Here is a 12,241-nt window from a genome sequence, read left to right on the forward strand (position 1 = left end):
TCTCTGAGCTATTAAAGTCTGCTTTTTTGAAGTTGTCCTTATTCTGCTTCTCTCATTCCTTCCTTTCCTTACAATCATGAAATCTCTCATTTCATGATCAGTTTCATCCAAAATGCCTTGAACCTTCAGATTCACAACCAATTCCTCCCAGTTAGTCAGAATCAAGTCTAACATGGCTTCCCCCCTCGTCACTTCTTCCACCTTCTAAAACAAAAAGTTGTCCTCAATACATTCCAAGGATTTGTGTTGTCATATTACTTTCCCAACAAATGTTTGGATAATTCAAATCCCCAATACTACCAAGTCTTGTGTTTTGGATATGTCTGACATTTGTGCCAGAATTGTTCCATCCAGATCCTCCTCCACTTGATTTGGTGGCCTATAGTAGACCCATATCATGGCATCACCCCTAGTTTTTTCTCCTTTTAACTTCACTCAAAGCCTTTCAGTTGGTCTGTCTCTCATCACCTTCTGGACCTCAGAAAAAGTGTGTATATTCTTGATGGATAATGCAACACCTTCTCCCCGACTTGTCCTTTCTGAACAAGATACACCCTCTATACCAGTATTCCAGTCATGAGTTACGCAATCAATTCTCTGTGATGGCAATTATGTCAGAATTTAGTTTATGGACTAGTATTTTCAGTTCTTCTTGTTTATTCCCCATATATTGCTATGACACTCAAGCCCCACCAACACAGATTTCCCAAGCTCCCAGTACTAGAGGGATGGCTTAGCCAATACAGGAAATAGGAACAGAAAATAAAAGGTAGGGTAGATTTAACTGAAGCAAGGTTCTAGTGGGAAGGAAAATTTCAATTTTCTACTGGAAAATCTTTCCCAGCTCCATGGATATCAAGCTCTTTGGCAGTCCACTGTGGCAGTGGCTCTCAGCCTTCCAAGTGAGGCCAGTAAGCCTCACTGCAGTCCCCGGAAAAATCATGGAGCAGGTCCTTGAAGAATCAATCCTGAAGCACTTACATGAGAGGAAAGTGATCAGGAACAGTCAGCATGGATTCACCAAGGGAAGGTCATGCCTGACTAATCTAATTTTCCTGATATCTGCTGGGAGAGCAGTACAGTGGTGCATAGACAATTCAGGAAATTTTTGGAAAGCGTAGGGGACAATTTCCTGGTGCAAGTGCTAGAGGAGCCAACTAGGGGGGGAGCTTTTCTTGACCTGCTGCTCACAAACCGGGAAGAATTAGTAGGGGAAGCAAAAGTGGATGGGAATCTGGGAGGCAGTGACCATGAGTTGGTTGAGTTCAGGATCCTGACACAGGGAAGAAAGGTAAGCAGCAGGATACGGACCCTGGACTTCAGGAAAGCAGACTTTGACTCCCTCAGAGAACGGATGGGTAGGATCCCCTGGGGGACTAACATGAAGGGGAAAGGAGTCCAGGAGAGCTGGCTGTATTTCAAGGAATCCGTGTTGAGGTTACAGGGACAAACCATCCCGATGTGTCGAAAGAATAGTAAATATGGCAGGCGACCAGCTTGGCTTAACGGTGAAATCCTAGCAGATCTTAAGCATAAAAAAGAAGCTTACAAGAAGTGGAAGGTTGGACATATGACCAGGGAAGAGTATAAAAATATTGCTCGGGCATGTAGGAATGAAATTAGGAGGGCCAAATCGCACCTGGAGCTGCAGCTAGCAAGAAATGTCAAGAGTAACAAGAAGGGTTTCTTCAGGTATGTTGGCAACAAGAAGAAAGCCAAGGAAAGTGTGGGCCCCTTAATGAATGAGAGAGGCAACCAGGTGACAGAGGATATGGAAAAAGCTAATGTACTCAATGCTTTTTTTGCCTCTGTCTTCACGAACAAGGTCAGCTCCCAGACTGCTGTGCTGGGCATCACAACATGGGGAATAGATGGCCAGCCCTCTGTGGAGAAAGAGGTGGTTAGGGACTATTTAGAAAAGCTGGACGTGCACAAGTCCATGGGGCCGGATGAGTTGCATCCGAGAGTGCTAAAGGAACTGGCGGCTGTGATTGCAGAGCCATTGGCCATTATCTTTGAAAACTCGTGGCGAACAGGGGAAGTCCCGGATGACTGGAAAAAGGCTAATGTAGTGCCAATCTTTTAAAAAGGGAAGAAGGAGGATCCTGGAAACTACAGGCCAGTAAGCCTCACTTCAGTCCCCGGAAAAATCATGGAGCAGGTCCTCAAAGAATCAATCCTGAAGCACTTACATGAGAGGAAAGTGATCAGGAACAGTCAGCATGGATTCACCAAGGGAAGGTCATGCCTGACTAATCTAATCGCCTTCTATGATGAGATTACTGGTTCTGTGGATGAAGGGAAAGCAGTGGATATATTGTATCTTGACTTTAGCAAATCTTTTGACACGGTCTCCCACAGTATTCTTGTCGGCAAGTTAAGGAAGTATGGGCTGGATGAATGCACTATAAGGTGGGTAGAAAGTTGGCTAGATTGTCGGGCTCAACGGGTAGTGATCAATGGCTCCATGTCTAGTTGGCAGCCGGTGTCAAGTGGAGTGCCCCAGGGGTCGGTCCTGGGGCCGGTTTTGTTCAATATCTTCATAAATGATCTGGAGGATGGTGTGGATTGCACTCTCAGCAAATTTGCAGATGATACTAAACTGGGAGGAGTGGTAGATACGCTGGAGGGCAGGGATAGGATACAGAGGGACCTAGACAAATTGGAGGATTGAGCCAAAAGAAATCTGATGAGGTTCAATAAGGATAAGTGCAGGGTCCTGCACTTAGGATGGAAGAACCCAATGCACAGCTACAGACTAGGGACCGAATGGCTAGGCAGCAGTTCTGCGGAAAAGGACCTAGGGGTGACAGTGGACGAGAAGCTGGATATGAGCCAGCAGTGTGCCCTTGTTGCCAAGAAGGCCAATGGCATTTTGGGATGTATAAGTAGGGGCATAGCCAGCAGATCAAGGGACGTGATCGTCCCCCTCTATTCGACATTGGTGAGGCCTCATCTGGAGTACTGTGTCCAGTTTTGGGCCCCACACTACAAGAAGGATGTGGATAAATTGGAGAGAGTCCAGCGAAGGGCAACAAAAATGATTAGGGGTCTGGAACACATGAGTTATGAGGAGAGGCTGAGGGAACTGGGATTGTTTAGTCTGCGGAAGAGAAGAATGAGGGGGGATTTGATAGCTGCTTTCAACTACCTGAGAGGTAGTTCCAGAGAGGATGGTTCTAGACTATTCTCAGTGGTGGAAGAGGACAGGAGAAGGAGTAATGGTCTCAAGTTGCAGTGGGGGAGGTTTAGGTTGGATATTAGGAAAAACTTTTTCACTAGGAGGGTGGTGAAACACTGGAATGCATTGCCTAGGGAGGTGGTGGAATCTCCTTCCTTAGAAGTTTTTAAGGTCAGGCTTGACAAAGCCCTGGCTGGGATGATTTAATTGGGTATGGGTCCTGCTTTTGAGCAGGGGGTTGGACTAGATGACCTCCTGAGGTCCCTTCCAACTCTGATATTCTATGATTCTATGATTCTATGACAGTACCCCTTTCAGGAATCTGATTTGTCTTGCCTACCCCAAGTTTCATCTCACATAAAAACTAGTTGCGTACAAAATCAGACATATAAAATACAAAAGTGTCACAGCACACCATTACTGAAAAATTTCTCACTTTTTCATTTTTATCATAGAATTATAAAATAAATCAATTGGAATGTAAATATTGCACTCAATTTCAGTGTATAATATATAGAGAAGTATAAACAAGTCATTGTCTGTATGAAATTTTAGTTTGTACTGACTTCGCTAGTGCTTTTTATGTGGCCCATTGTAAAACTAGGCAAATATCTAGAGGAGCTGATGTATCCCCTGGAAGACCTCTGAGTACCCCCAGGGGTACTCCTATCCCTGGTTGAGAACCACTGCACTAGGCAGTCTCCTGGGAAGGCTTCAGGCTCCCTGGCTCCCCAGCTGCTCAACAAGATAAGTTGCTATGGACCCTGGGCTTCCTGGTGTACTTTGCTCCACTGCAGCCTAATAGGCAGGCCGCAAGAGATCCAGAGAAGCAAATTTCCTTTGGTGTTTTTGCAATGAAATATTGAGAAATTTCATTTCTGTGGAAAAGATGAGTTTCTGGTTTTACCTCTTCATTCAATATGAAATTTTTGCAGGCAAATTGAAGTACTTTGCACAAATGAAATTCCATTTCCTGGCAATATCTACTCTCTACCCATGTTGCTAGAAGGAAGTCTGAAACTGATAAGCCCTGAAGTATAAGAATTGCAGTGGTAGAAGGGAAGTGGGGGAGGGGTGCCCACTGGGACTACATAGGAAATAACTGAAGGAAAGTCTAAGTACATCTAATTAGCTCTTGCCATAAAAGTGCGTTTTTCTGTTTGTTTCACTTTTGCATGCAGGGTTAAAGTTTTTCTTTTCAACATCTTTCTCTGAGTACTTCAAGTTGCCTACAAAACTTTCATATTGAATGAAGAGGTAAAACCAAAAACTCATCTTTTCCACAGAACTGAAATTTCTCAATATTTCGTTGCAAAAACACCACACTCTACCTGCATCAGCAGCCAAAGACAGTTTCATGTTTGGATGGAACTAGGCGAAATGTCCTCCTCAATCAAGGTATGACCCAGTTTATTTATTACTGTGCCAAATAGACTATTCCCAGGATGTTCATAGATCAAGAGACTCACTGAACTGGACAGTGCCCCAGGGGCACATTTTGGTGGTGGTTATCTTTCTTGAAGCAGCCTAAAGTAATGAAGACCCTTTTTACTCTAATTACCTTTCATTGGATATGCTACTAGATTGTTTGTTTGTTTGGAGCCACAAAAACTGACTGATACACTGTCTAATGAGCTTTTATGATAGCAATAGAAAGGAGACCCATTCAGGACTCTTCAGACTGAATGATAGTGGGGAATGGAGATATAAAGTGGTGAATACTCAGCACTCTGACAGCCCCTCTAAAAACACTGGAATTAATAAACATATAATTGCTCAGAGTTTTATTCTGATTTATCCATTACTATATTATGGAAAAATAAGATAAAAAAATTAGCTAGTGACACCTCAGAAAAATCAAGCATTCTTGTCTTACTACCATTATTATTACTATTGTTTTTATTATTTGATACAAGTGGTGACCTGTAGCTTTGCTGCTCAAGTTTATAGTTTCATGGTAAATTTGTGTGTGTGTATGTATATACGTGTATGTATGTATAATAGTAGCGACCAAAAGCTACAATCAGGGTGTACTATGGTAAATGTTGTACAAATATATAGGAAAAATAATGGTCTCTGCCTTGATGAGCTTTCAGTCCACGGGAATTTTTTAAACTTTGATACTGTGTCCAGTCACCTGATTCCTCTTGAACATAGGCTGATCCTTGAAACTATTCATCACTTTAAAGATTTCTCCTCAAAATGAGTCACTTTATAACCTCTCTCCATTCGCATCTTTGCCCAGTTGTGATCTGCATGTTAGGTCACTGGATAGCCTAATAAAGGGTAGCACAGCTCTTTGCTCCGCAGGGACAAAATTTATTTTATATAAGTTACATGGTTTTATGCCTGTCTCTTTTTTTCCCCCTCCCTGTACATAGAAATACAGTGCATGGCCTTAATGAACTGTCTCAGCAAATGACTCTTCCGAGGTTTTGAAATGCATCAGCTTGTGGTTGGCCCCTGACAACTCAGGTGTTTTTGGGGGGTGGTGCTGTCAGCAAGGCTAGCCAGAGAATCAGGGAAAGGTTCAGGGCTCTTGCATGCAAGTCAAATTGAAACCTTTGTCTGGAATAACTTCTAAATGACCCTGTTTGTTTGCTTTCTCAAGCCTCCTAGACATTCACTCTGAGTTGACCTGCCTCCCAACCAGACAGTCAAGTCAGTCCTGGCAATTTGGAATTAGGTCAGATGGGAGGACACATCTAGGGATTTGAAGAGTATTTCCAGCAATATAAAAGTCACTAGGAAGGCATTACATGTAAGAGTAGCAGGAAGAAACTAGTGCTAGGATGGGTTTTTGTGAGTCGAGCTAGTTGCATTGTGTCACAAATATAAAGGGAAGGGTAACCACCTTTCTGTATACAGAACTATAAAATGCCTCTTGGCCAGAGGCAAAACCCTTTCACCTGTAAAGAGTTAAGAAGCTAAGATAACCTTGCTGGCACCTGACCAAAATGACCAATGAGGAGACGAGATACTTTCAAAGCTGGAGTCGGGGGGAGGGGAAAAGGGTCTGTCTGTCTATGTGATGCTTTTGCCAGGACCAGGTCAGAAATGCTCTTCAGAACTTCTGTTAAATTAGTAAGTAATCTAGCTAGAAATGCATTAGATTTCCTTTTGTTTAAATGGCTGGTAAACAAGTTGTGCTGAATGGAATGTATATTCCTGTTTTTGTGTCTTTTTGTAACTTAAGGTTTTGCCTAGAGGGATTCTCTATGTTTTGAATCTGATTACCCTGTAAGGTATTTACCATCCTGATTTTACAGAGGTGATTCTTTTACTTTTTCTTTAATTAAAATTCTTCTTTTAAAATCCTGATTGCTTTTTCATTGTTCTTAAGATCCAAGGTTTGGGTCTGTGTTCACCTATGCAAATTGGTGAGGATTTTTATCAATCCTTCCCCAGGAAAGGGGGTGTAGGGCTTGGGGGGATATTTTGGAGGAAGACGTCTCCAAGTGGTCTCTTTCCCTGTTCTTTGTTTAACACGCTTGGTGGTGGCAGCATAGAGTTCAAGGACAAGGCAAAGTTTGTACCTTGAGGAAGTTTTTAACCTAAGCTGGTAAGAATAAGCTTAGGGGGTCTTTCATGCAGGTCCTCACATCTGTACCTTAGATTTCAGAGTGGGGAAGGAACCTTGACACATTGTTTGTTGTAAATATAGCTCTTTCTCTTATTTACAAATAGATCCATAGAAATCAGTCTGTTCGCCTAGTTATTCAGTTCCTGGGAACAAATATCAGACTATGGTTTATTCACTCGTTGCTGACTTCCTCTATTTATTGTTTGTGGTGTGTGATTTATAACAACTTCTAGAGCTCCTGCTGCTGACTAGATAACCAAAACTTTTAAAACAGGAAATTAGCAAATAATGAATGGCAGATGCTCTTGTCACACCTGGATAAGAGTCTTTGTACAAACAATAGTCATTCCTCAAATAACAATACAAGCAAAAACCTGTTTGCGCAAATTTTCTGGTGTACTTAAAATGGGTACAAATATCTTTGGAAGTGTACAGCTCTTCAGAATTCAAATGAATGTTTTCAAATATCATTTTTCAGAATCTGACGTTCTACTCTTGAGGAAGAAGGATGAGTCAGGAGTTGGAGTAATTTCATGGGTCAGAGAGTCATTAACCAATTTTAGCTAATCCTTGTTAGTTCCAGTATTTCTGTACCGTTTTGTACCGTTTTCTGAGGATAACTGTTGCAGCGGTTAATTAACTACAGAAGCCATTCATTTCTTCATGTACTCCAATGCAATGGCTGTTATCCTCTAATTTATTTTACCTACTGTGCAATATCATAATACCCATTTTCTGTTCACTAACTCAGACAGGGTCTAATTACCTATGTTAGCAGCAGTTTGTATTCCTGGGGCTTGATTCTCTTTATGTCTAATGGATTTATGTCTAATCAGGATAACTGGAGTGAGGAATCAGGCCATAGAGCTCTGAGATTGGTGGTCTTTTCAGCATGTATATTCAGTGGTGTCACTTGGCTCAGTTTTGTAGATCTGGGGCCAAAAACTACAGGGAAAGTTTCTTTAGGTTGTATTATTGGCTGATATGTGGAAGATGTTCCTACTATAATAACTGTGCAAATTACAACAGACAATCATTTTTGCTAAAGCAGAAAGGTTTGTCTCAATGCTTGTTACTGAGCTTATGTTCCTTCAGCCAATTTCCATCCCACTGTTTGTGAAACAGCTTGTACGTTTTTAATAATTATATCGAATTGGTTCAGAAAAACAGCCCAAACTTCTATTCATCTGTATAGCAGGGAGGATTGGCTCAGAAGTCCCTGGGGAGAGAGACTGAAAAGGATACAAAATGTACTTTAACTTCAGTACAATTCAGGTTACTACGTAGTACCTCCTACTCACCACATTTCAGTGAATCACGCCATGCTAACCATAATGATTCCTCTTTCTTAATATGCTCTCTGTACAGCGGATGCTAATTTTCTCATTTAAAATTATAAATGTTACTTTCATTTTTTAAAAAAGCTGATATAAAATGAGATTGCCAAAAAATATAATGTAACTATATAATTTTAAGTCAATTTTCAAACCCATTTTTCTGGGTGCTTTTTATTATTCTAAATTGTTTTGCGTTAACTTTGTATGCTGTGTGCTTTTGTTAAAATATGGTACAGATGCCATTAGCCTTCTTTGGCACGGCTCTTCCTGTTTGATTAGATTGTATATTACTTTAGATTTATCAGGTTACAAATATAATAAGACTTACTCCATTGTAGAACTCTGGCTGAAAATTACTTTTCTTCAGAGTCAGACCCTACAATTTCTGGGAGTTTGTCTGTTAGGGTTGGGAGTCAGATGTGGGGTTGTTGGTTTTTTCCTTGTTAGATTACTCGTAATCAGTGGTGCAAGTACGGTGGTATGGTCTGGTATGCCGTACCAGTAAGATATTTATAGCTGGTACAGTGTACCGGAAAGACAGAGGAGGAGCCCACTCCCTGCCCTGCCCTTCCACGGAGCTGTCTCTCCTCCGTCTGTACAGCAGCCCCGCCAGAGGACAGGGTTGGGGGAGTGGGGCTGGGGGCAGTACAGAGGAGCTGCGGTGTTCTGCTGGGAACAGCAGCGGGGAAAGGAGCAGAACACTGGCAGCTCCTCCGCTGCAGCTGTACCGCCTCCCCCACCCCGGTAATGTGGGTCTGAACTGAATAACTAGGCAAACAGACTGATTTCTATGGATCTATTTGTAAATAAGAGAAATAGCTATATTCACAACAAACAATACAACCAGCTCTACTCACAAAAACCCATCCTAGTAATGTGGATCATGGGCAGGGGATGGGGAGAACGTGGGGGCCCCAGGATGGGGGCAGGGCAGGGAGGAGTCATGTGGGTAGGTCACATGCCCTCCCCCCCTTTATATGCCTCCCATGAGTGCAGCGTACTGGCAAGAAATGATTTCTACTTGCACCACTGCTTCTGGAGACCAGAGGATTTGTGTGAATTTTGAACACATGAAAGCCAGGGACTGATCAGAATCAGTTCAGACTGCTAGATCACATTGCACAGTTCTTCCCACTCTTTTGTCCATGTACAGTAACACTGACTAGCAACAACTCATCTATTCCAGGACTGGAAACTCATTTATTCTTTCCAAAACAAAAACTGTCAATTACAGTGAATTGTGTATTGACTCTGACCTGGATAAATAAGCCTTTGTAAATTAGGTTGAGAACAGCTTGGGCATTAGCACTCAGGTAGGAAGCGGGGGGTACATGGCTTGATCTTGTTGGAAAGAGGTAAGCTCACTTCTGGCTAGCTGAAAGGAATTCACCATTCATTTCTGATGTAGACCTTACCACAGTTATCAATGTCTTTCCCACTTTAAGGCTGGACCACTGCAACAATTTCTATGTTATGCTAACTTGGAGGGGGCTAAAGTTCCAGCTAGTGGAGAAAATGATTGTGTGGCTTTTTAGGTGGGATAGACCCACAATAGCGTATTACTCTCACACTCTGTATTCGCCAGTGGCTGCCAATATCCAAAGCAAAAAGCCACACTGTAGACATAGCAGAAGTTCTGTGAAGCAGATGGGGCTGCACCTGCTGAGGCTCACCTGTAACCTGCTTCTGGGCAATGACTTGTTCCATTCCTACTCCTTGTCATCATGATTCATGTGTTTTGTTGCAGGCTGCTTATCTACTTCCAGATGAACTGAGGCAAGATGGGTGAGAGATCTTTTATTGGACCAACTTCCGTTGATGAGAGAGACAAGCTTTCGAGTTTACACGGAGTCCTTCAGGTCTGGAAAATGTACTCAGTGTCACAGCTAAATACAAGGTGGGTTAGACTGTTTAGGCATAAGCACTTAAGACATATTTCAAGGGACCATTCAAGGGGCAGTGGGCTTTTAATACATTGTCTGTCATGGGGGAAGGTGTGGGAGCTGGGAGAAGGCTGGGGCGGTTAGGTGCTTACAGATTGTTGTAATAAGCCATAAATCCAGTGTCTCTGTTCAGTCTGATTATTAGTATCTCACAAAGTAATGAATTTAAGCTCCCAGGGTTGTCTTCTGAAGGTGCTGTGCAGGTTTCCTTTGAGGATAAGGACTGAGATATCAGACAGAGTGATTGCTTTGTGAAAAGTGTTCACTCAGGTGGTGTGGTGTGTCTTTTATCATTTTTCTGTGAGTTCATTTGAGAGTGTAGTGATTGTCTTGTTTCACCCACATAGTAGTTGTTGGGACATTTAGTGCATTGGAGGAGGTGCACCACATGTTGTGATAGGTATGTGCAGAACCCATGGATTTTGAAAGGTGTGTTGTGGAGAGTTATCATCATAGCAATGGAGATACATCTGCAGGTTTTGCATCTGTTGTTCTGTCAGGGTCTGATGCTGTTTGGAGTTGATATCCTGATCTGTGAGGAGCTTGGAGAGGTTGGGGATTGTTTGAAGGTCAGAAGAGAGGGTTCAAGAAATATGTCTTTCAGGGTGTGGTCTCCATCAGGTATGGATTGTAATTGTTTGATGATACCCTGAATAGATTCCAGTGTGGCGTGGTAGGTGACAACTAGATATGTTCAGTCAGAGGAGGTTTTATTTGTGTATTGAAGTAGGTTCTCTTGCGATATTTGGGTGGTCTGTTCCATGATGCAATCTGCTTCTCTAGTGGAGTGTCCTTGTTTGGTAAATGTGGTTTTAAGTGTGTTAACATGCTCTGAGGAGGATATACATCTTATGTGGTATCTTAGTACCTGCCTACAGATAACAGATTCCTTGGTGTAGCTGGGGTGGTTACTGGACCTGTGAAGGTAGGTGTGGTGATCTGTGGGGTACTTGTGTATATAGTTGTATCTGGGGTTCCATTGTTGAAGCTGATTGTGGTGTTCAGGAAGTTGATGCTGTTGAGGGAGTGTTCCAGAAAGAGTTTAAAGGATACGTAGTAGCTGTTGAAGTTGTGGCAAAGATCTATGAGGGCATAGGCGCAGGAGCTGCAGCACCCATGGGAAAAAATAGTGGGTGCTCAACACCCACCAGCCACCTGCCAATCAGCGGTTTGACAGGCCCCGTCCTTTTTCCAAAAAAGACAGGTATGCATTTTAAAAGTAACCTCATGACGCTGTAGTTAAAAAATTATATACCAATCCCCCTTGCTTCTACTTTGAAAATGTCGTGCTTACGAAGTAAGGCAATTCCAAATTTAGGTTGAACATGCAATCTTAATGGCATCCTTGGGTGTATGCATCAAGATACAAAAAATTGTTCAATGAATAAGTAATTATATTCAATACTCTGTGAAACTGTTTGAATTTGTTAGACACTTGAAAGATGGATCCCATGAGACTGAAATTAGGTACACAATACATATCTAACAAAATGAAATAAAACATAGAGTATTCAAATATTTAGAATCCTCTTCTATAAGGATGTTCTGTAATATCCCCACCTATTGCCTTAGGGTCTGCGTTTCCACCCTTTCTTTCCACCTAGAGATGGATCCACTCTCCCCATATGCTCTATTTTACCCAGCAATCAAATTGTGCAACCCTTGCCTTTCCTGTGATCCTGTTCCTTCTCCCCTTTCTGATTATGTACGCACCCAGACCCTTGCCAATGTTTAGTGCTTCTCCTGGTCCCCAAAACTTTCTCAGTTTGTTTCCTGTTCCTGGTCTGCCAACCTCTTTGTTTCTGAGGTGCCCAGAAGGTTTAGCAGAACAGACAATGCCAACTGTAATTTGCAGGGGTATTCATGGTTACTGTTTACTACCAGAGTACACTATAGGTTTATTAAAATGTTTGCTTCTTTATCTTCTAGTGATATAGCTTTGTTAACAATTATTCTTACTTGCTCAGAAAGAAACACTGTTTTAAAATCACATAAAAATTTCATTCCAAAAGGACATATGTGAATACAATCATTTAAGCAATCTAAAATTTCAGAATCCACATTCTCTTTCAGTGCACACTTTTCCACTTTGTTTTCACAGTGGCATTAATGCACTGTTTGGCAATAGCAATAGCAAGTTTGAAGTAAGAATATTAGCTATTCAGCATCGGACTTCAGTTATGCTGCAAGGCAGACT

At 42.1% G+C, this 12,241-nt stretch overlaps 1 long non-coding RNA gene across 1 annotated transcript in view; it reads left to right on the plus strand.

Annotated features, from left to right (window-relative positions):
• The window catches only part of LOC142070925 (uncharacterized), a 502,201-nt gene that overhangs the window by 230,040 nt on the left and 259,920 nt on the right, over nucleotides 1–12,241 (plus strand). Inside the window, exon 3 of the long non-coding RNA XR_012666853.1 lies at nucleotides 9,849–9,998. This is a non-coding gene — a long non-coding RNA (uncharacterized LOC142070925). The remainder of the gene's footprint in view (nucleotides 1–9,848; nucleotides 9,999–12,241) is intronic.

Source organism: Caretta caretta, chromosome 1, assembly GCF_965140235.1.
Source record: "Caretta caretta isolate rCarCar2 chromosome 1, rCarCar1.hap1, whole genome shotgun sequence".
In the NCBI taxonomy this organism is placed as follows: domain Eukaryota; kingdom Metazoa; phylum Chordata; order Testudines; family Cheloniidae; genus Caretta; species Caretta caretta.